The 24,494-nt window shown below is 41.2% G+C and overlaps 1 protein-coding gene across 8 annotated transcripts in view; it reads right to left on the bottom strand.

The window, feature by feature from the left end:
- Window positions 1-24,494, bottom strand: part of TMEM108 (transmembrane protein 108) — a 291,266-nt gene that overhangs the window by 172,659 nt on the left and 94,113 nt on the right. The window contains exon 1 of one of the 8 annotated variants that reach the window (XM_070391156.1): window positions 7,559-7,639. The exons of the other annotated variants lie outside the window; for them this stretch is intronic. The gene's annotated coding sequence lies outside the window, so the exon portion shown is untranslated. Of the gene's footprint in view, window positions 1-7,558; window positions 7,640-24,494 lie in introns of those variants that run through there. 8 annotated transcript variants of the gene reach the window in all.

Below are 24,494 nucleotides of genomic sequence, written 5' to 3'. Positions count from 1 at the left end.
CCATCCCAGTGACAACGTAAAGGAGAAAAAGCATATGATCATTAGCTACAGAAAAATTGATAAAATTCAATATTCATTCACAATTTTTAAAACTCGTCAAACTAAGAACAGAAAACAATGCCTTAATCTGATAAAGGATACATACCAAAAAACAACAACACCCAAAATCAACACCCACAATAAATATTAAATACTTTATAATGAAAACAATAAAAACACACACATTTCTTTTAAAATCAGAAACAAAGGCCAGGTGCCAGTTATTACCATCCCTATTCAAGACAGTTGTGGAGAGCCTAGGCAGGGCACAAAGATAAGAAAAATAAACAAAAGATTTGAAAATTAGACAGGAAGCTAAAAAATGTTATAGATAATGTTTATGTTGAAATCCCAAAAGAATGAAAAAATAAATTATCATTCGTAAGATTTAGCAAATCTGATTCTCACAAAACCAATATGCAGAAATTGACTGAATGTTTTATTCAGCAACAACCAGAATGACACCATTAACAACAGCAACACAAATATAAAGTACCTAGGAAAAATCTAACAAAAATGTACAAATCCTTTATGTATTTTTAATTGAAATGAAAAACACTGTATGGAAGATCCAAACAAATGAAGGATTTTACTGTATAGAGGGTAATATTTGACCTCTAGGAATAGTGAAGGTGATGGTAACTTCTTAACTTGGATGGTATGTACATGAATATTCACGTTTTTAATGCTTTCAATTGTACTTTGGATTTTATACTCTTTTATATGAATGAAATGTTTTACAGTTTTTTTTAAGTACATAGGTCTGTTGTGTGCCATGTCACAGGATTCCCACATTTTACACGCAGAGCTTGAGAAAAGATACTAATTTTGTAAACTTTGAGAGATCTGTCTTGAATAATAATTTCATTTCCAAAAGAGGAGGCGGCAGCTGCTGTAAAATGCTAGAACAAACCCCTTTAGGAAACATTCAATTTTTTTTAAAAATATATTTTATTGATTTTTTACAGAGAGGAAGGGAGAGAGCTAGAGAGTTAGAAACATCGATGAGAGAGAAACATCGACCAGCTGCCTCCTGCACATCTCCTACTGGGGATGTGCCCGCAACCCAGGTACATGCCCTTGACCGGAATCGAACCTGGGACCCTTCAGTCTGCAGGCCGACGCTCTATCCACTGAGCCAAACTGGTTCCGGCGAAACATTCAATTTTAAGTGCAATTACTTTTTAGTAATTGAAACTTTTAGTTTCAAATGGAAAGGTTTCTATGCATATCTGTTTACATAAATATGCAGCTGTTTACCTCTGCACATAAGGTAGAAAAGCAGCGGTTAAGAGGACAATTCAGGAACATTAAACAGGCTTCAGCTCAACAATGGTGGGAAATTTAGGGAGAGTCTCAACTATCTCCCTCATTAGACTAATCCACTAGTGTTTCACAAGTGATTTGTTTCTAATGGTAGATGGCCAAAAATTTGCAGATAATTTACTTTTTTGAAAAGTGCAAATTATGGTGGTTTAAATTATAAGGAAATAAATTACATTTCATTTGCATGCCATTGTGTTCCCTTGTGTGAAAGAGAAGTGCCCAGAGATACATCTGGCGTGGGTACCAGAATCCGTAGTCTGGCTTATCTGTGAAGCAGACTGTATGTCCCAAAAGTGGTCAGTGCAGTATTTCCAGCCCACATGCTCTTCCAGAAACTTTCCATTTCCCTATCAAGAGATGGAATCTATTTCCACTGCTATTGAACCAAAGTGGCCTTTGTAACCGCTTCAATCAACAGAATGCGCGGTAGGGATGCTGTGTAATTTCCTAGGGTGGGTCAGAAAAGATAAGGTTCCCGCCTGACTTTCGCTCTCTTGGGTCATGTACTTTGAGAGCACAGAGCAGCATAGAAGTCTGGCTACCCTGAAGATGTCATGCTGGAGAGCCCACAAAGAAACAGAGATGCCTGAGGAGCCCAGCTGTTAGTCAGGCTCCAGATGTGTGGGTGAGGGAGCTGCAGGTTACAGCCCCCCAGCCTTTAAGCCAACCAAGCTGATGCTGAGTAGAGCGGAGATGAACTGTCACCATTGAGTCCTGCCCAAATTACAGAACTGTGAGCAATTACTGTGAGGTTATTACTGTAAGACACTAAGTTGCTTGTGCAGCATTAGATGGCTGGAACAGGTGTCTAATGGGGAGGACATTAAATGCAAATGTCATCATCTCATGTACCCCCAAAATAAGACTGAGAACCATCAAACCAAACAACATGGTTTCTTAAAAAAAACAAGACGATGATACTGTATGTCACCCAAAAGGCAGTAAGTACTACTTCTGAAAGTTAAATTTGATTTAAGACTTTTACACCTTTTGCCACTATCAATGATGCAGATTAGTGGGTATGTTTATAAACATATTATTTGCCAAAAATACTTCATAGTTTTGCTTTTAATATCTTCAAAGGACTCCTGAGATACAGATTAACAACCTCTGCTTATAAATAAAATTTACCCCATTACTGTATCTACCTTTATTTTATGTGTGATATCAGGTGTCCTTCTTGAATTCAGTGGTACCAAAATGAAATCTCTGAGGTCTACGTATGCCCATCTGCTATTGGATATTAGTGGAAAGTAATCATATTTTAAAGCCAAATAAAATCCCTGCTCACTTGCTATGTGACCCAAGGCAAGCTACATAACTTTGCTGAGCACTTTTATTGATCTGAAAAATGGAAAGAATACCTATCTACCTTGCACAGTGGTTATAGAAATAATAAGCATATATATGTTTCCTTTCCTTGGCACCTCTGTGTTGTGCTTTCTTTTTTTTTGCTTTTTTTAAAAATATGTTTTATTGATTTTTTTACAGAGAGGAAGGGAGAGGAAGAGAGAGTTAGAAACTGCCTCCTGCACATCTTCTATTGGGGATGTGCCTGCAACCAAGGTACATGCCCTTGACCAGAATCGAACCTGGGACCCTTCAGTCCGCAGGTCGACGCTCTATCCACTGAGCCAAACCAGCTAGGGCTGTGTTGTGCTTTTTTAAAAATTATTATTGAATGACAGGCTAAAGGATTATGAAGGCCCCTGGGTTTGCCCGGCTGAACGAGGCCCTGCGGAGACAGTCAGTCTCAGCCTCTTGTAGTGCTGCTCCAACACTTGGAAGTGGGCCTCCAACACTGGAAACTTCAACAAGAGCCCACTGGGACCCTCGGTTCTCTTTGCTTTGTTTGTTGTTTAAATGGTAAAAATTTGAACAAATTTAATTCTACATTCTACTTTTTCCTTTGTTATCATGCACTTTCAGCAGCAAAGAATTGCCATATATACCCATACGTAATTCATATATATATATATCAACACTTAGATGTCATGGGGGGACTTTATGCCATAGAGCTGTCTGAGCTGAATTACTGACCAGTTATATGAAGGAGGCAAAACACAGGTCACTCAGAGGTTTTAGAGGTTCTGGCCAGCAACCTCAAAATAGGAACAGACAAAATGAAGAACGTTACAGGGGGGAAAATTACCAGCTCTTGTTCTGGATATCTTCATTTGGTTCAAGCTCAGCCTCAAAGTCAGCGGTTCTCAACCTGTGGGTCGTGACCCCTTTGGGGGTCGAACCTTTCACAGGGGTCACCTAAATACATCCTGCATATCAGATATCTACATTACGATTCATAACAGTAGCAAAATTACAGTTATGAAGTAGCAACGAAAATAATTTTATGGTTGGGGGTCACCACAACATGAGGAACTGTATTAAAGGATCGCAGCATTAGGAAGGTTGAGAACCACTGCATCTAAGTGCATGATGACACTCCTTGGGGAGGACAAAGCACATGACTGTGAGAACCAGAGACCCGCCTCCCACTTGCTACATGATCTCAGGAAGTGACTTTGCAGGCTCTGGATTTTTCATCTGAGAAGCTGTGGGATCAGATTAGATGACCAAAACATATGATGACTGAAGGGGCTTCGAGACCACCTGGTACAGCTCTCTCACTTGATAGGTAGGAAGTGAGGCCCAGAGCAATTCGATGGCTTTCCTGATGATACAGTCCTCACAGCTGATGGAACAGGAATTGGCATTCAGGGTTTTCCACCTGTCACTGATACTCATTCCACAAAGCCCTATTCAAAATGACCTGATGCTCATGGTAATGAGGGAAGGAACACAATATGTATTCTTAACCAGATTCCCTTAAAGTGATTCAAAAGGTGGAATATTTCCTAATTTCCAAACTAGCTTCTTCTTCTTTTTTTTTTTGCCAAAGGAGGAGTTGTTACTGTTTTGGATAACATACCATTCTCTAGGCCTGGAAAACTTCTTTTTTCACTTCATCTGTTCCAGAACATGAAGAGTAAATTTCAACACTCTCATTGGTGATGTACCTCAAAAGTGGCAGGTACCCAACTGGAACTGATGAACTTCTGTGCTTTATAACCTCCTGGTGATAGAGTCTCTATTATACTATGTACCAAACAAATTTCAGACCAAAGCAAGGTGCAGGGCAAAAACATTCTGGCAAGGCTAAGGGGATTCTTTACCCATGTGCCTACCTACCCAAGCATTTCTTAATTCCTTCTATCTAAGAAAAAGAGAGGTTCTTTAAGGTTAACAGTTCTAACCACACATGATTATATTTAAGAACCCTGATTTGCCTGCAAAAAGAAACTTCCGTGGGCAAAGGGGAGAGTGAGGTTTCCTAAACCTGCCAGCTCTACAAATCTGGAGTTAAGGGGCAAAGGAGGAAAATTTTCATATTTAAATTAACATAAATCAACCACATTGAACTTGATAAGATGACCTTAATTAAGAACTAAACTGGAATGTGGACATTTGAATCCTTTACTGTGGTAAAACAGAAGTTAGAGCCAATGTGGAAAATGAAACAATGAGAAAGATAAAAGGGGGCCTACAGCCAGGAAATGCAATGATGTAATGGAAATGAACCAGCACGGAGCAGAGGACTGGAGGAGCCCAGGGAGGCGAATGTCAGGGTAGGCCTGTTTCTATCTGCTGGAAAGACAATGAGGGGGTGCGGTTGGGAACAAGGGTGGAGACAGTACCGTCAACCAGATAGATAACTCCTTTCCAGGCAGGCTCTAACACAGCTCAAATGGAAGTTTCCTTTTAAGAGTGTAAACTTATAATTCCATGCTTATAAAGCGAGATCGTCTCTCCATCAGATTTAGCAGACAGCTCTCCCAATCTAAGGTTTGTGGAAGTGAAGGAAAGAAGCCAGAGAAAAGCAGGCCTCTCTATGCCGCCCAATATGGAAGCCACTACTAGCCGATGTGGTTCCTGAGTGTTTGAAACATGGCTAGTATGTCAGAGGAACTGAGTTTTATCTTATTTTAAATTTTATTTAACTTTAGTTACAGTTAAATTTAAATTTAGAAATAGACACTGATTCAGTTATTGAAAAACGAATTTGCATGTTTGGAACAACTCAGGTATATAAATCCATTTTTTCAACTGTAAATTTTAATCTAAATACAGATCATGTGTTTTTTGTGAAAACTTAGTGTCCAAACTGAAATGTACCATAAATGTAAAAGATACACTGGATTTCAAGTCTTAATAGGAAAAAGAATGCAAAATCTCAATAAGTAGTTATATTACTGTTAAAATGATAATTTTTTTATATATTGGGTTAGATAAAATATATTACAATTAATCTCACCTATTTCCTTTTACTTTTTTAAGTGGCTACTACAAAATTTAAAATTACATTCAAGGCTCATCTTTTACGCTCTGACCAGTTTGGCTCAGTGGATAGAGCGTCGGCCTGCAGACTGAAAGGTCCCAAGTTTGATTCCAGTCAAGGGCATGTACCTTGGTTGCGGGAACATCCCCAGTAGGGGGTGTGCAGGAGACAGCTGATCGATGTTTCTAACTCTTTATCCCTCTCCCTTCCTCTCTGTAAAATAAAATAAAATAAAATAAAATAAAATAAAATAAAATAAAATAAAATAAAATAAAATAAAATAAATATATATATATTCATATGTATAAATAATATATATATATATTTTTAAAAGGCTCATCTTTTAGGTTCACACAACATTTTCATTGAACAGCACTACTATAGATTCTAGAAGTCTAGATAAGAATATCACTTTTTTTTTTTAAAGAACATTATAGGTAATATATATTTTGGCGTCTCTATCAAAATCAAATTAGAGGAAGTATACCATCTGAAGAGTCCAAACAGTCTTTCTAATTACAATCTTCCAATAAATTAAAATTTGGTATTTGGTTGACAAATTTGCCTCAGATCAGTTCATTTTGTCAACCGCCTAACATCAATTCTAAAGTAAAAATGATACTAAAGTTCTAGACCAAAGAAATTGACCATGAGAGTGAGCCCTGAAATAGAACACAGTGACCCCTAATCTGGGTCCCGTGGCATCCTTTGTATTAATGCATCACTAGAATTCAAATATTTGAGAATAAATATCACATTCTGGTAGTCTTCTTTTACATGAACCATAAAAGGAAACCACATATAAAGTAAAGAAGCCGTTACATGTATTCCAAATATATGTAAATATAAATATATGTAAATATTCTAAAGAAGAAACAATTTGAAATAAACTCTGAACCTGTATCAAATTTATGGCAAATGATAATAAAGTTATATATACTTCATATGTACAAGTAAAACTCTATCAGCTAAAGAAAGTTCCTCTTAAGCTTGTAACTTGAAAATCAGAAAACCTTTGACCTAAAGCACTACTGAAAGACAAACTAAGCCTGTCTTTGTCATCACAGGTACCTTGAGATTTGATACCACCCCAGCAATTATATTTAGTGAGGGCAGCATCCATGCTCACACCATCTAAGAGAGGCAAGCGTTAGCTATCACCTCCATTTTAAGAGCTTGGTAATCGATTAATCATAGAGAAGTTAAATAGCACACCCCAGGTTTAACATTTGCTAACAGCTGCTTATTTCTGCTTGGCCCTGAGCTGTCATTCTGCAAGCTGCCGCCAGACGTGCAAGGTGCTTACTAATGGGGCAGTAAACCCAGCTGAGAGGGTCTCCAAGGTTTGATACTGGCAGCACGCAGCTTGGTCAACTGTGTTTTCTTTTCCTTATAAAAACAGAACTCGATAGTGCAGCAGTATAATTCATTAACAAATCTTTAATCACTATCTTTGTTTTATGAATTAAAATAGACATAATTTAGCACATATTTATATTAAAAATACCCACCTTCAAATTAAGAATCTTTTCCCACTAAATGTCACTATTTTAAATCTCCATCTAATTTCAATTTGGGTTTATTCCAGAGTCTAAATGGAATTCTCCCTGATTTAACTCTGGATTGTAATTTCTCCAACAAATTTCAGGTCTTCTGAATAGCATGAGAGTTCATCAGGTAACTTTCCTGAGTTAACCTATTCTTTCTTCTCCTGTTTTAGCTTCAGAAACAGTTTCCAGGGCATCCAGGATCTCATCTGCTGAGTCCCTTCCTCCCTTCAGAGAATCCACTGTCCTTAAGCCTTTCCCACATGCTAGAGAGAATCTTGGGATTCGCTTCTTCCTCCCCATGGCTTACCTCTGCTCCACCGCCCATTCTGGGCTCCCTTTGCCAAGCAGAAAGAACCACGGATGCAGCCGTCTTGTTCTCTCCACTCTGTGGTCTTGTTCCAATCAGGGAGACATTTCTATGGCAACCAACATGCACCACCATCTCACGCCCCTTCCCTGAAAGTTCCCTATTTGCACGGCAGACAGTTTGGCAAGGACACTGAATTACTTTAACTTGCCTAGCAACGACTACCTGTTCCAGCCCCTCTAAAGGGGCTAAGCTTTTTTCGCTTTATCTTTTAAAACACACCCAGGGGTGGGCGGGCTGTGAAAAGGGCAGCTGCCCAGTCAGCCTCCCAGGGCACTGGCATGTACCAGTAGCATGCACAGCTATTGGGCAAACTGAAGCCTCTTCTTGCCCAAGGTAAAAATATATATATATATCCCTGGTTCAAGGCAAGGGCCCAAGGGTAGACAGTTCTAAGGGACTCACTCTGGGCTAACTCAAGAAAAATTTCAATTCCTAGAGAACCTCATATGTCACTCATCCTCACATATAAGAAGAGTCGAATTATCAGTATATCTACCTCCATTCGGAAAATCAGGTTTACCCATCCATTATGCTGTGTATTAAGGACCCTCCTATTGATTTACTGATTTATTGAACAGGCTAGCAGCCAGATGTGTTAACTTAGAGTCCTACTCATTTCGGTAATTTTTCTATCAGGAACCAACATGGTCCCTCCCAAATGGATGATGCTGCTATCCACATTTTTACCTCCATGAAAAATTCTAAATAAATACTCATAATGTCTATAATATAATTTGGGTGCCCTAAAATGAGACACTTTGTCTGAAAATCCACAGAGGTGGAGGGGCTTGACCACGAATAAACTGAGTTTTTTCAGCCCTTGGGCTGTTCCGCTGATAGGATTCCATGCTTGCCTCGTGCCCTTTCAGAACAGAGACCAACAGCGAATGCTAGCTCCTAAAATCAACTGGCAACATAATCAAGCCGCATCAATTCTTTATAAAGCTTGTACTTTTAATAGGCTGGACACGGTAAAGATATCAACATTTTTTTAGAAATTAAGAAATAATATTAGAGCCTATAATTAAGATTAAAAATGTGAAAACACACTTTTCAATACATAGAAAATAAACACCTCTCCCTAATGCTTGAGTTTTCTTATTTTGGGGGTTTTGGGAGGTGGAGGAAGCAGAGAAATAACTACTGCTGCTAAGCTAGAAATCACAAGCCTCAGAAGCCCTACACACATAAAATAATTAAAACAATAAACTGGATCCAAGAACTGGAAATGATATTTAATCAAGTAAAAATACAGAAAACGGCAAATGTGTCTCTTGGGGGGCAGCTGAAGAGACATTTCCCTTAGTCCTTTTTAATTTAGTAACAAGAAAATGGGAACCATAGCATAAAATTAAATTTTTTCAACTTCCAAAGATTAAAAAGAACCCTCCATTTTTAAAAGCATTAAGGTTCATTGCCTCATTCTTTCCGACCTCTCAAATATTCCTAGTTTTTTTGTTACAAACTCAAGAAAAAAATTTTCCCTTGCTATTCATTATAGAAGCCCAGAATTCTCTTGACATTGCCATTTTAACTGTCTATTGTTCCCCTAACTCCAGGAAACCTCCAAAAGCCAGACATAATGACTGTTGTGACGGTTTTCAGTAACAAGAAGTGAAATTTCCTGTCAAAAGAAGTGCTCTCTCCATTTTCATTGTATGTAAAACATGATTCTATGAGCACCTTCACAGACAGGAGCGTCTCTGAGACCCTGAAAATGTACTGTAAAGGAGAAAGAATGAATCAAAATGACACATAAATTTATGGGAGCTTTTCCCGTTTAGTTATAGAAAACCATGTGATTTATTTTGCAATTAGTACCGATTCTTTGTTCAAAGAACTGGCTTTTCACTCTAGAGCCATTAAGGGCAGATTCCAGATATTAACCCAACAAAGGAGCAGAAAGAGAAGTTAAGAGTTGGTGCTTATTGGGAATACTCTATATCTCAGACTAAATGGAATATGAAACCTGTACATTTCTAATGTTCTTCCAATAACTGCGGAAAGTCACCAGACTCCAAGTCTCCCAGACTGACTGAGCAGCTCAGTCTTCAATAGAGATCTAGTCAGATGAGCAGGAAGAAGGCAGTATGTTTCTTGAGGAAGAGTCATGGGCTAGGATTTAGAAGCCTGGGTTCTAGGACTGTACAGCCCTTAACCTGCGGAGCCCTCGAAAACAAAGACTCCCTCTCATTTGCCTCACTTCTCCAGTGTAAACAAATGGACATGGCTGTCAGATTTAGTAAAATAACATATGGAAACAACTTGAAAAAAAAAGGGATGCCAAATGGCCTTACTATTAAGAAGAATAAGGGTTTGGTTTTGTGAAATTATCTTATGCAAATATATTCCTGTGTGACTCAGTTTCCTTATCTGTAAAATGGAAATAATAATAACACTCACTCCATGGATACTGTAAGGATTAAATAAGAGAATATATGAAATGTTCTTAGAAGAGTGTCTGGCATGAACAGAGCAAATGCTCAAAATATTAGCTATTACATTTGGTACAAAGCTAATTTATTTACTGAGAACTGCAGATCCCTAGTAATGGAGAGTCCTTCGTTGTTGCACAATTATAGCATAAAGTGAAAAACGAAAGACAGGAACATAAAGCAGGGATCAGCTATGCCCACAGCACCTGCCTTATTGTAACTAGTGGCCCAATCAGGCCCAAAGTAATAACCACAGGAGGATGCCTTGGATAGAGCTTGGACCAAGCACATAGCTACTCTGAGTATAGTGAGAGGCGAATGGCTGTATCAACCACGCTACTAAAAGTTGAGTGGCTGTACACTAAATAGGACATGCACAGTGGCAAGGACTCTGTCAGTCTCTTCTCTATGTCTGGCTGGTTCCATAGGTTTCCCCAAAATATTTGAAAGATGGGCAGGTGGATGGATGGGATGAACACAGGTAGTGCTTTCAATACAATCCTCTTGCAGAGTTCTCATCATAGTACAGACTTCTCGATATTAAAAGACAGTATATATGGAAGACAAGGGAAAATCCCAATGGTGTATGTACTCTCATACCTGCATTCATTAAGTATTTAATCAATGTTCACTATGGGTCAAGCACAGTGCAGAAGTTTTATGAATAAAGGTTTATTGATGCAATTACAGATATATAAGCAATGTTTTAGGGGAAGAAGTTGGCCTCTGCCTTGACCTGGAATCTAGTCATAGTGGAGATAATGAATTGCCTCCATCCCTAGTTGGCTTCTTACAGGCACATCTTCTCTGCATCTGAATCTTAGAGATGCCATTTAAGTATCAAGATATTTTTAAAAATATATATATATATTTTATGATTTTTTACAGAGAGGAAGGGAGAGGGATAGAGAGTTAGAAACATCGATGAGAGAGAAACATCGATCAGCTGCCTCCTGCACACCCCCTACTGGGGATGTGCCCACAACCAAGGTACATCCCCTTGACCGGAATTAAACCTGGAACCCTTCAGTCCACAGGCTGACGCTCTATCCACTGAGCCAAACCGGTTATGGCAAGTATCAAAATATTTTTAATGTTAAGAAACCAAGGAAAAATTAAAAGTCATGCCCAGCTGGTGTGGCTCAGTGGTTGAGCATCAACCCATGAACCATGAAGCCACGGTTCGATTCCCTTCAGGGCACAAACCCAGGTTGTGGGCTCGATCCCCAGTGTGGCATATGCAGGAGGCAGTTGATCAATTGAGTCTCTCTCATCATTGATGTTTCTATATCTCTCTCCTCCCTTACTCTCTGAAATCAGTAAAAATATATATCTTTTAAAAAGTCTTGTTCAAAGGATGTAATTGTACCAGATGGTATCCAAGGGATGTAGGGTATGTAATTAATTACAATAATACCTTACAACAAATTCATACTGATGGAAGTAATATATGTGTGACATATTGAATTATGGACAAGCTTTGAAGAAGTGGAATTTTATTAAAGTAATTCAAATTAAACGATAATAAAATATTACCAAGTGGAAATCCCTGTAGGACTACTTAATGACTAGAATCACTCAAAATCAGTATATAGTTAGGATGCAAACAGATGCATGTCAAGCAGGTTGATACGTTTCCTAGCAAACATATTTACACTATTCATCTGCTCCATGGGTCCTTTCTTCATAGATAAAACTAAGTCAACTTCCGGTTTACCCTGAAGAAATTATTACGGACCATGAATTAACGGGTTACTAATGGATGGCACTGCTGAAGAGAAACCCAGGGCTCTGTCAGATGGCAGCAGCCAACTACATCTGAATTTATTTTAAGTTATACTTACTCCACTGCTCATGCGCATTATCATGAGCGGCTCTGTCACTGCATACAAAGCAGGAAAGAACTGCTGAATGAAGTCAGTGTGCTGAATGGAGCAGGAGAGTAGGTGGAGTGGAGTACCTGCCTTTCCCCCGCCTTCCTTTTCTATGTTATTTTTTCTTTTTCCTCTTATCTGGTATTCTGGGATACACACTGACAGCTTGTTCAGGCTGAGAAGCCTGAGAGAGACACACCTGGCCACCTAGACTCAGGAAAAACACACATGCACACACTTTTCCCAGCCTATGTAGGATCTTCAGACTTTAGTGAATAGAGCTAGCACATTTCCAAAGCCTTCAGAAGCTGCAAAGAATGATCAATGCTACCCTTTAATACAACCACCTGTGAGACAGGACGGCAAGTGTCTTCATTTTATGTGAAAGGTTACTGACATGATCAAGGCTACTGTTAGAAAATGATAGAGTCCAATCCTCCCACCCATAAGGTAAGTTGACAAGCCCTGGCATCCGATCCTTTATATCCGTGGGAAGCAGATCCCTGGATGGGGAAGTCTCACTATAATTTCACAAGGAACATAGCAGGTTCTGGAAGAGCTGCTTTTCAGATATAAAATACCTCTTATCTGTATCAGCTCTTCTACTAGTGAAAAACATGGTTTGGGGCAATGTCCAAGGCAGATTACTTATTGGTCTGAATTCTTATTTCTCAGCAAATTTGAGGTGCACATTGGGGGTAGGAGTGGCTAGTCTTACAAGGATAAATGGGAGGCAACTAAAAAGTATTTTGCAAACACAAAACTTAGTACAAATGCTTAAATTAACTCCAAAACTTTATCAGTGGTTCTCAACCTTCTGGCCCATTAAATACAGTTCCTCATGTTGTGACCCAACCATAAAATTATTTTTGTTGCTACTTCATAACTGTAATGTTGCTACTGTTATGAATCATAATGTAAATATCTGATATGCAGGATGGTCTGAGGTGACCCCTGTGAAAGAGTCGTTCGACTGCCAAAGGGGTCGAGACCCACAGGTTGAGAACCACTGCTTTAGATATTCTCTTTACCTCCTTTTTAAAAAGAATAATCCCATGTAAAGGCTCATATTCTATGACCATAAGTAATATATTAATGTAGGGGAGATTGTTTTCATTGGAGACATAGCAAAAATCTGATAAATTTTAATATCAGTTTAGGTTTGGGGAAATCTCAGGATTGGAAAGTCTTAAGACAGTTTTGAAATTATACCACTGAGTGATTCCCACACCTGGACAACAGGTATCAGAATCCCAAACAGGGGCTTATATTCTGCTGAGTGTGAGAACCACTCATCAACCAACCCCCAGAGACCAGACTACCTGGTGAGTCAAGTCCATGCTGCTCCTTCCCCCAGAAAAGCTTAATAATAAACCCTAAAGAAGGGTAGTTTAAAATAGCTACCCGCTCCTGACCAGCTGGTGGGGTTTGGTGGGTTGGAGAGTTGCAAACATCACTCACTCGCTAATTACTCTAAAGAGCAGCTGGAGCTGTTGAAAAGCCAAAGTAGCCAGCAAGAGGGGTTTCAAGGACTACATTTTGAGAACTGCAGAGATTTATAGAATTCCTCATACCTTTGATGTTTTTCCAAACCCAGTGGACCCAATCCACTCCCACCAGTCTTTAAGGCATTGGTGCCTTCTGACTCTGGATTCAGAGTAAAACATGACAACTTAGCCAGCCCCAAGCAAACAAATAGACTTACACACACACACACACACACACACACAGCCCATGCAGTACAAGTGAACAGGTTGAGAAAATCATTAGGGAGGACCTGTGAGGTCAGCAATGATTACCATGGTAACAACAGCCAATAGCATGCTGTCATTTTCAGCTCCAAGTGCAATGATTTGAGACCTGCATCTCCCTTGGGAAGTTTGGCTTTTGTAAGAGGCCTAAATAGACTTGCTATCTCCCGTTGCGAAGCTCTTTCTGTCTCTGGCAGAAAGGAGTGCACTCTTTATTAAAGATTGTTCACAATCCAGATACAAAACAAGGGATAAAGGTTCAGAACTCTATCGTTTGTTCATTGATTTACTTGTTTTTGAATAGTCATCAGAAACTGCTCAGCTCTGGCCTATTAAAAGCCATTCACTCCCTCACATTGGATGGTTCCCTGGGTCCCTCACATGGGATGGTTTCCTGGTACAAGAGACCAAGTTCCAACTTCACTTGTTCTATTTGGGACCAACAGCCAATGCTCTGATCCATTCTTAGAGTAATCTACCAGCCTGTGAAACTCCCTCTTATCACTGCAATAATCCTGTGTGAACTTATGTACTATTATGGTGTGTTTTATGTGAATAATATTAATGTACTGAGGAATAAATAAATGATTCCCTGTAAGCAATACAGAATAGTGCCTGACACCTGGTAAGTGCCCAGTGAGTGTTAGCTGTTGCTGTTTTTATTATTACCATTATTATTAGTAGTACATACATACATACGTATATATGTAAACATGTATGTGTTTATATATACACATATATACACATATATACATACATATATACATATATATATATATATATACACACACACACATACTAGAGGCCCGGTGCACAAAAATTTGTGCACTCGGGGGGGGGGGGGGTCCCCCAGCCCCGCCTGTGCCCTCTCGCAGTCTGGGACCCCTCGGGAGATAATGACCTGCTGGCTTAGGCCTGCTTCTGGGTGGCAGAGGGCAGGCCCAATCCCTAGGTGCAGCCCCTGGTCAGGCTCAGAGCAGGGCCGATTGGGGAGTTGGGGCGCCGCCCCGTCATGCACAGAGCAGGGCGGATCGGGAGGTTGCGATGCCACCCTCAGTCACGCTCAGGGTAGGGCCGATTGGGGGGTTGGGGCACCGCCCCCTGTCACACTCAAGGCAGGGTCGATGGGGAGGTTGCAGTGCCACCCCCTGTCTCGCACAGAGCAGGGCTGATCAGGGGGTTGGGGCGCTGCCCCCTGTCACACACAGAGAGGGCCGATCAGGGGGTTGAGGAGCTCCCCGCTGTCACTCATAGAGTAGGGCCGATAGGGGAGTTGGGGCACCGCCCCCTGTCACACACAGAGCAGGGCGGATAAGGGGGTTGGGGCGCTGCACCGTTACACTCAGGGCAGGGCCAATGGGGAGGTTATGGCTCTACCCTGTCACACACACAGCAAGGCCCGTGGAGGGGGGTTGGGGCGCCACCCTCTATCACCCACAGAGCAGGGCCGATCAGGGGGTTGGGGCACCACCACTGTCACACTCGGGGCAAGGCCGATGGAGAGGTTATGTCTCTACCCTGTCACACACAGAGCAGGGCCCGTGGGGGGGGCGGGTTGAGGCGCCACACCCTGTCAAACACAGAGCCGCAGGGCAATCAGGGGATTGGGGAGCTCCCCCCTATCAGGCACAGAGCAGGGCAGATAGGGAGGTTGTGGCCCCACCCCCTGTCACACACAGAGCTGCAGGGCGATCAGGGGGTTTGGGCGCTGCCCCCTGTCACGCTGATCCCGGTGCCGGGAGCCTCACTGCTCCACTGATCCCAGTGCCGGGAGGCATATTACCCTTTTACTATATAGAATAGAGGCCTGGTGCACGGGTGGGAGCCGGCTGGATTGCCCTGAATGGTGTCCTGGATCAGGGTGGGGGTCCCCACTGGGGTGCCTGGCCAGTCTGGGTGAGGGGCTGAGGGCTGTTTTCCGGAAGCGAGTGACTGAAGCTTCCAACCGCTCCGTTTTCTTTTTTTTTTTTTTTATTCTGGGCCAGCTTTAGCTCTGAGGCCTTGCTGCTGAAAACATCGATACAATGTTGCTAAAGCCCGGCTGAATGAAAGCCGGTTTCTGGGTTTTGATTATCTTCTTATTTGCAACATAGCACATAGTTGCTTAGAGTTGTAGCTCAGAGGCTGGCAAGTGAGGCGGGGAACGTTGGAGTCCACAGCAAGCAAGCCTCATGTTCGCTTCCAGCTGCCTGGCTGCCGGCCGCCATCTTGGCTGACAGTTAATTTGCATATACTCACTGATTAGCCAATGAAAAGGGTAGTGGTCGTACGCTAATTACCATGTTTCTCTTTTATTAGTGTAGAAGATATATATATATATATATACACACACACACACATATATATATATATGAATACTAGAGGATACACATGGGGGGTCCCTCAGCCCGACCTGCACCCTCTCATAGTCTGGTAGTCTTCGGGGAGATGTCCGTCAGTCCGCTGCTGAGCTTGCCAGCTGTGAGCCTGGCTTCTGGCTGAGTGGCACTCCCCCTGTGGGAGTGCACTGACCACCAGGGGGAAGCTCCTGCATTGAGCGTCTGCCCCCTGGTGGTCAGTGCATGTCATAGCAACCGGTTATTCCACCGTAGGGTTGAAACCAGCTCTGTGACATCCCCCCAGGGGTCCCGGATTGTGAGAGGGTGCAGGCCAGGCCAAGGGACTCCACCAGTTCATGGTTGGGGCTGGGGAGGGATGTAGGAGGTTGGCCAGCAGGGAGGGACCGCAGGAGGGCTCCAGAGCATGTCTGGCCTGTCTCGCTCAGTCCCAATTGGCCAGACCCCAGCAGCAAGCTAACCTACGGTTGGAGATTCTGCCCCCTGGTGGTCAGTGCATGTCATAGTGAGCAGTTGAGCGATCTTAGCATATCATTAGCATATTACACTTTGATTGGTTGAACAGCCCACCGGATGACTGGACACTTAGCGTATTAGGCTTTTATTATATAGAATATATAAAACAAAGATATTTCATACATCACCAAGAGTGTAACAGCTGGGTCCTGGGTGTATGAGTGTCCTAATTTGAAATGATGTGCCAAATGCCACTCAAAAATGGTACGTCAGCTTATACTTCTATTTGCAATGCATGACAGTTCCCACAGTCCCTGAAACACTTGACATAACTGAGTTCTCTAAAATGCTATACATAATATATCATTATTGCATTTCTCTTATTACTAGTGACGTGGCCTTTTGAGTTTCCTCCTCGTAAACTACCTTTTCAAACCCTTTCCCCAAATTTTCTACAAATAACATGTATTACTTAAAAATAATCTCCCACCCCCGTGTACTGAAATCAGTTGAACAAGTCAAGCAATAGAGACAACGAGAATAACCCACACATGAGAACAGATGGCAGTTAACCCATCTTCTGAAAATGGCAGTGACTCTGTGGCAACAGTGAATTTGAGAATTACACAATAACAAGAGCTGGGACAGCAAAAACTAATGATGCTATGTGAAATATATCTGCTACAATCCCTGGCTCATTGTAGATAGTTCATTGAACACTACTTCCCTCCCCTATTTTCTTAGATTATAACAACAAATCTGTGAGAAAGAAAATTATGTATTATTTTTATTCCCCTTTAATGGATAACAAAACTGCTTGGAGGGATGCTGTGAGCTGCCTCAGGAGAGAGGCGTGCCTGAGGCAGGTGTGTCTAGCTTCTCTCTTTATTTCTACCAGGAGAATAGGCTTGAAAGCAGTCAGCTCTTGATTTGCATCCCAGCTCCTCAACTTATTAACTGGGTGGTATTCAGGCAAGTAAAGCCACCTCTTTGAACCTCAGTTTCCCCCCATCAAATGAAGTAATAATAATGGCATTTTCCTCATAGGGTTGTACTTAGGATTAAATGAATGATTCCTTACAAGCCATGCAGAATAGTTCCTGGCACCTCATAAGTGCACAGTGTTAGCTGCTGTTGCTGTTGCTGCTGTTATTGTTGTTGTTGCTATTATTATTATTATTATTATTATTATTATTATTATTATTCCTCCTGTCTTTGGGATACAGAGATTGTACTAAACTGACACTGTAAACAGTATTTCACATTAACAGCCTCCAATTACATGGTTTTTAGAAATCATTTTGAAGGGTTAAAGGCCACATGGCAGCATGTGAACACTTTATATCTTAAATGCTGTATTTCACTCTAAACATTTTTCATAAGACATTTTTTTCCCATTTGGTTTTAAAAATACCTTGAGGAGTTTTTCATTTTTTTCCTAACATTTTTTGGGGTGTTTTCCCACAGGTCCTTGCATCTCCAGTAACATGTCTGAGGACTTCACTGACTAAATGAAACAAAACTGCTGGGAAATGGGCCTCCCTCCATATGAAGCAAGCCAGCACTTTTGTCTTGTTTATACCAGAATTATTTGTATTCATATTTTCATCCATGGAAGTAAAAGAGGATGTCACTACAGAAATAAGTTAACTAGAGGTAACCATGGCCTGTATACAAGTCACCCTCATTTTTCTCAGCTTTAAAAATAAAACAGGCAGGGGGATCAAATCAAGCAGGTGCGGCAAACACCCGAGTTCAGGAGCAACAGCAACAAAATGAGGGCTGCCTGGATTCCTAAGTGGTCAGAACTCCCTGAATTACAAAAAGCAGTACTATGGTGGGAAAAGAATAGCCTGGAGCCCTAGTGTTTACATCGGTTCTGTTATAAGTAAGCCAGGATGTCCACGTAGTGCTACTTCTGTAGGCTTGATTCCATATCTATAATAATAAAAACGTAATATGCTAACTAGACTGGATGACCTTCCAGACGAAGCTGCGGCGGCGGGGGTCGAGGCAGAGGCAGCCACCACTGCGGCAGGGACCGAGCCCCTTGCACGAATTTCGTGCATTGGGCCTCTAGTTCATTATAAGATGAGGCATGGGACAAAACATCCTCTTTCTCCATATTTCCTTCTAGCCCGAAATCCCAGGGCTATATGGTTTATTCCTCTATCTATATTTAAAAATTCCTACATGTTTATATGCATACTACCTACCCAAGCAATTATATTAGTGATGCAATGTTCATCTCTCTGTAATTCAATGCACACGTGAGAATCCAGCTGCCATGTCTAATTGGAAGACAGGGATTCAACCTGTAGAAAATAACCAGTTGCTCCTTCCAGGAACATAATTTTAACTATGCTTTTCCCAGCCATGGCTCGCCTGCAAATACAGGCTCAAAGATATGGAACTACTTTCTCCATGTAGATTTTCTCTTCTTTCCCAAGGTGGGCTGAAAAGGGTAAAATACCCCAAAATTAACCATCACAAATATTCTGCATGCAGGATTTGCTGAGCAGTGTCAAGTACACACAGCCATATCCTGAAATCAACAAATGAGACCCTGGGAACTTCCCTGATATGCACAACAAATGAGTATATGCATATACCTCACCAAACTACACAGCTACTCCAACAAGTCCCTCCTAGGACTAGTGTCAAGGAAAATAATCAGGGAGAAGATGAGCAGCATCTAGTCATCTGTGACTTAACCCACTTGGCTTGGCTCAAAGGTAGGGATGGGGTGCGATGGGGTGAGAACATGCCATCCTGACAAGGCCATCTTGATACATGGGAGATTTTTACTCATTACTTTATGTTTATAATCATTATCTGAAATATTATAAAATATGGGAAATAAATATATGTAAAAGAGCCATCCTGACCATGGCCAGGTGGCTTATTTGTTTGGTTTGGTGTCCTGTATACCAAAAGGCTGTGGGTTAGATTCCCAGTCAGGGCACATACCTAGGTTGCAGGTTCAAGCCCTAGTCAGGGTGCGTACAGGAGGCAACCAATCAATGTTTCTCACATAGATGTGTCTTTCTCTCTCCTCTCTCTCTAAAATCAATAAACATATCTTTGGGTGAAGATTTTTAAAAAAAGAGCCATCCTCAGATGCCCCCTCATCTCACATATGGCAATCAAGTGTTATAAACCCAAAGGGAAGGGGGAATCCTCTGAGAACTGACTTGTAAAGTCGGTGATGCTACAATGCTTATTTTGAAAAGACAAATCTGTTTCATGCAATCACTATATTAGGAAACAATCTGAGCATAGTGCAAGTTTTATATTGGCTTATGAGCAATTTCATCCACAAAAAAACACTAGGTGACTGCAGAAAACTGCACACAACTGAGCCATATGTGCACATGACTCTAGAGCAGGGGTGGGCAAACTTTTTGACTTGAGGGCCACAATGGGTTCTTAAACTGGACCGGAGGGCCGGAACAAAAGCATGGATGGAGTGTTTGTGTGAACTAATATAAATTCTAAGTAAACATCATTACATAAAAGGGTACGGTCTTTTTTTTTTTTTTTTAGTTTTATTCATTCAAATGGGCTGGATCTGGCCCGCGGGCCGTAGTTTGCCCATGGCTGCTCTAGAGTCATTTTGTTCTTGGGGGTACCTATGACCACTTTCCCCCGCTTCTCACCACCATTTCTTCTGCAGTCCAGCTCCATGTGTCACTATAGCCTTCAACAGCAGATGCTAGCATTTTTGTTGTTTTGCCCGCCCTCCCCACGGAGGACAAAGAATTGTTTTTTTAGTAAAGGGGAAAAAATAACCCCTCTACATTGCTATTGATGTGGGCAAAGTAGATAAACTCAGTGCAGACACATTCTCAAAGCCCTCAGGGCTGTTCTTATTTTCTAACAGAGTGAATATGTCAATGCAGACCTGCCAGCTGTCTCCCACCAGAACTAAAGGATGCCCCAGTCTTCTTTACGGAGAGGTACTGGGGACAAGGGAAGGAGGGCAGCGCAGCAAGGACAGTTTCCACTTTATTTACTAAAGGCAGTCAAGGGTATGGCAGGAACCTAGTGTAAGTCTACGGCCACCAAAGACACACATTTTCTTAGACTTAATGTGAGGTATGGAGAAAAGTCCAGGCCGCACGTGGATGACTAATGTGGGTGCACGTTTACTATACCTGGGGGTATTATGTATTCTTTGCCTTGTTCTTAAACTGCTTTAGGGCAACTTACAAAGATGTATATTATACAGAATGATAAAAATATATGAAAAATAAAAAAATAAAACAAAGGAGCATTTGTGTGTATATTCATATGTAAATGAATCCACACATATGTATATGTAAGTCATAATTCAAACCCTAATTAAAGAGAGTCTTATAATCTTGGCTACATAAAAGCAAGGAAAGAGGGTGGTGAAAACTCTCAAAATGGAACCTGGAGAAAGATTTCCTGAAAGAAAGTCAGGAATTAAAGCCAGAGCCTTGGGCTGAGATATCAGTTCTGTCATTTACTTTTTAAGGACGTAATTTAAACTTTGAGTTTAAATTCCTCAAAGATAAAGGAGAGAATTCTCCCCACCTAAAAGTGTTATTTTCTAGATTAAATGTCAGTGTTCCTAAGGTCATAGGATATCCTAATTCTGCTCTAAATCTCTGGTTTTATACTGAGTTCAGGAATTCAGATTGTTTGGGCATCCCAGAGTTCAGACACAGTTTCCGGTGTCTGGGACACTATGGATCTGAAAGACAGGATGTAAGCACACATAGACCCAAGGAGCAGTGAGTCAGAGCCAAGCTGGCTCAAAGGGGTGACAGGATTAAGAACAGAGGGACTGGAGTCTGATTTTAGGTCGCTCCAGGTTGGGAAAACCTTAGGACAGTGGTTCTCAAAATGTTGTGCCTGGACCTGCGGCATCCACATTGCCTGGGAACTTGTTAGAAATGCAAATGATTGGGCTTTATCTCGTACTTACTGAATCAAAAACTCTGAGGGTGGAGCACAACAACTGGATTTTAAGCAGCTCCCCTCTCCCCGAAGATTTTGACGCACACTCAAGTTTAAGAACCACAGCCTTAGGAGACAAAGTTTTGCTTCAGTAGGTTCAAGAGTTTGCATCTGTTTCAAGTTAGAGTTTTGAAAAGGTCTGCTAGAATCCCAGCATCCCTCCGCCCCTGCTCTATAACTTAGCAAGGGATACACACTGGTTCTGTGAGAGCAGGATGCTGGTCACCCAGCAATGCTCACCACTTCCTCAGACCATTAGCGTTTGGTCAAATCCTGATCCGGCCCGAAATGTCACAAACATGCTGATCAAATGGCACTGGAGTGTTTGTGGACAGAAAGCAATGGAGGATGTAATCCCCTTAGAATGAAAGGAGCCTAGAAAAAAAAGAAAAAGAACACACTGGAGTGTGTAAATAGGGTCCATAGTGGAAGGACTGATATAGAAATACTTCCTTTCACATACACAGCACTAACTACTTATTTCTACTTGTCATCCCATCTGCTCAGTGTCTTTAGCTGTGACTGCACGCTCAACTGGGCGAGTTGCTCACCACCTTCACTCCCTTCCCTCCCCACACTCAAATCAACTGCAGAATCACCAGAGTTTGATTGTATGTAGTTCTTGCAACATCTAGCCCCCTTAATTTCCTATTATTTTTCATTTCTCTCCTTGCTCATCTGATTGCATTTTCACAAATTCTCGAAGGAATGCATGAGCAGAAAAGGGAGGAAAAAAAGTAGGCAAAATAGTCAGGCTTGGTGAAGAAGAGTTACAATCACAGTGTAAGCTAAAATACAGGATTTGTGGTTAATTAGTGGATTTCAGTTACCCTGTGGGGTTCTGTCAGGGTCTCTGCCTCCACTTACCAATCCTGAAAAGAAAATATATAAAAGAAAATATAATAGCTACACATCACAATTCCCAAGTGTCCTATTAAATACTAATGTTGCACCAAAACTAAGATCAGTCTGATTAGTAGGCAGGAGGCTGTACATCCTGCAAGGTATTAAAAAGATGCTGTAAATCATACTACTTGGTTAAAACTGCAATTATTAAACAGAATATAAAACACACTGAATGGTATCTATGGCACAGACTCACTTGCTTACTCATGCATTACTAATGCATGCAATGGTAGGCAGCCTTCCTAATTCTTCCCACCATAAACTTTATGAGTTTTAGAAATTAAATAATTCTTATAATTACAAAGGAATACTCATGTTACACAGAAAACTAAGCAAATGGATATGCACTGGTCTAATAACTGTATAAAGTTTCCAAGCAACATTTTTGGGTTTAATATTTGTCTTATTCCCTTTAGAAATAGAGTCACCTTATCACTCTAAACCAGTGGTTTTCAACCTGTGGGTCATGACCTCTTTGGCGGTCGAACGACCCTTTCACAGGGGTCGCCTAAGACCATCCTGCATATCAGGTATTTACATTACGATTCATAACAGTAGCAACATTACAGTTATGAAGTAGCAATGAAAATAATTTTATGGTTGGGTCACAACATGAGGAACTGTATTTAAAGAGCCAGAAGGTTGAGAACCACTGCTCTAAACTCTCCCCAGAGATACATGGTAACTCAATTTTGATGGAGAGATTCCATAAGAGTAACCACAAGTCATGGGATGTGTAGTTAGAAGGAACCTTGGGAATCATCTAATCCAAACCTCCCTCATTTTATGGGCAAGGAAAATGAGACCCAGGGAGATTCAACATTTGCCCAAGATCACACTAGTGAGTGGCGCAGTGAGAACTAGCACTTCATCTCCTAACTCTCCAGCCTGCTGGTCTTTCCACTGTATCATTTGGCCTCTGAGCTTCAAGCAGAACCAACCATGGATAAAGTCTCTGAAATCACCTGCATGACTACCTGCACCCATGTTACAGATAGGTCATCTTTAGAGACAAGTTCTCCATAGGAGACCTATTAGCCCTTATAGTGTTCAAGCAAAATCCTAAGATGGGGGGTCATGTCAGGCCACATCTTCTATATCTGGATTTCACTTCACTTAAAAGGAAAGCATTCACTCCACCAACATCACTCTCCCGAGAAGGCTGTAGCTTAGAGGTCATGGCTACTCACTGACAGAGTTTAGGTAGAGGGCTTCCAAGCCCATAAACTCTCAAAGATGCAGGATATGTCACCTGATCCTTCCTACGCATCCTGGTGAATCACAAGCAATCACCCTTTCATAGTTGCTATGAGTTGATGTCAAGGTTTTGCTGGCAATTAAATCCCTTTCATAATTTGACTCCACCAAAAGGCCAGAGAATAGAAGCTTCAGAGAAGACTTTTCCCCCTACACACTTTTCCCTATGCTTGTGTTTGGCACCGCATACGCTTGCTTCTGGCGGTAACCTACTGATCTGCCTGTAGCACACACTTCGGGAAAGCCATTTTGTCTTTCAGGAATTCATGCTAGCCTTGTAGGAATGCTGGAAGTATGAAGTGCTCTACTAATTAGAAATATAAAAATAAAGTATAATTCCTAGGATTGCAAAAAGAGTCAGGCACAGATCTTAAGATTTTCAGACTCAAAATAAGATGAGACAGATGTATTTGGAGGGCATTTAATCTCTTAGTGACTGCTCTGCAGGTCCAAATGGCATGGAATTCAGTTAATTTGTAAATACTCCATATGCAAGAAACTCTCCAACAACAGTCTATTTTCCCAAGCACTCAAAGCCCTTCAGTGTTTCCCTCATGCTTACAGAATAAAAAATTAGGTGCTTAGATTCCAGGGCAATTTTTTTTTTTTACAATCTGTTCAACACCATTCAAATAAGATTAATTACTCACTCTTCTAAAACCCAGGCTGCATTAGTTACCTATTACTGAGAAACAAGTTAGCCTAAAATTTAGTGGCTAAAAACAACAATAAACATCTCACACAGTTTCTGTGGGTCGGGAATCTGAGAGCAGCTTACCTGGATGATTCTAGCTCAGAGACTCCTTTGGGGTTGCAGTCATGATGAAATCCAAGGCTGCAGTCATCTGAAGGCTTGACTGGGGCAGCAGTAT

This window comes from Myotis yumanensis, unplaced genomic scaffold (assembly GCF_028538775.1).
Source record: "Myotis yumanensis isolate MYYU_CA2020_CCGP unplaced genomic scaffold, mMyoYum1.0.hap1 SCAF_14, whole genome shotgun sequence".
NCBI lineage: Eukaryota > Metazoa > Chordata > Mammalia > Chiroptera > Vespertilionidae > Myotis > Myotis yumanensis.
This window is presented reverse-complemented; position numbering and strand designations above follow the sequence as displayed.